Raw genomic sequence first — 733 nt, forward strand, 5'->3', positions numbered from 1 at the left:
AGAGGCCTGGCTACAGTGAATAACTGATGAGTGCTATGATTGAAATGCCTTTTCCAGCTTCCACATTTCCAAATGGAGTAGCTAAATCGGGGTCATTTACATATACTATGGGAGTGGAATACAGTTGTAATAATTTGTATTTTTTAAATCAAATCTAGTTTTTGCTGGAATTTTTGTTAATCAAATTATACATTCTTTGTTCGCATTATTGCTTCTCTGATCTCATCTCGTTATAAAATAAAAATTAGAAAGTGGGCATCATTGGTATTATTTTAAATTGAATGTTGACACATTTCATTACTGAAACAGTTCCTCCATCTATAAATTGTAGCGCAGAATCATTCTCATGTTGTCAGAAAGAGAAATGAGAAGAGAAGGAGGGAGAAGAGAAGGAGAAGGAGAGAAGAAAGGAAGGTGGAGGAAAAGGGGGCATAGAGAGAGCAAGGTGGAAAAAGCCAGGGAGCAAGGAGGATTTTAGTGCCCTTTCACATGCTAATGTGGCTCTAAAGCCAGCCCTCTGCTGCACCCTGCTGGCGAGCTTCAGAACTACAAGTAAAATAAATAGGCAATGCCAAACTTCTTTTAAATGCTTCATTTTAATGCTGCTGTCTTCATCGTCATTTCAGTGAGGTAAACTTTCATGTTGTTTCTCAAATAGAAGAATTAACCCCAAATATAAAAATGAACTCCACGAATGGAATAGGCAAATATCATAATATACTCTCTTACGTAG

Source organism: Condylura cristata, unplaced genomic scaffold (assembly GCF_000260355.1).
Source record: "Condylura cristata isolate star-nosed mole 26May11 unplaced genomic scaffold, ConCri1.0 scaffold00002, whole genome shotgun sequence".
NCBI classification, from domain to species: domain Eukaryota; kingdom Metazoa; phylum Chordata; class Mammalia; order Eulipotyphla; family Talpidae; genus Condylura; species Condylura cristata.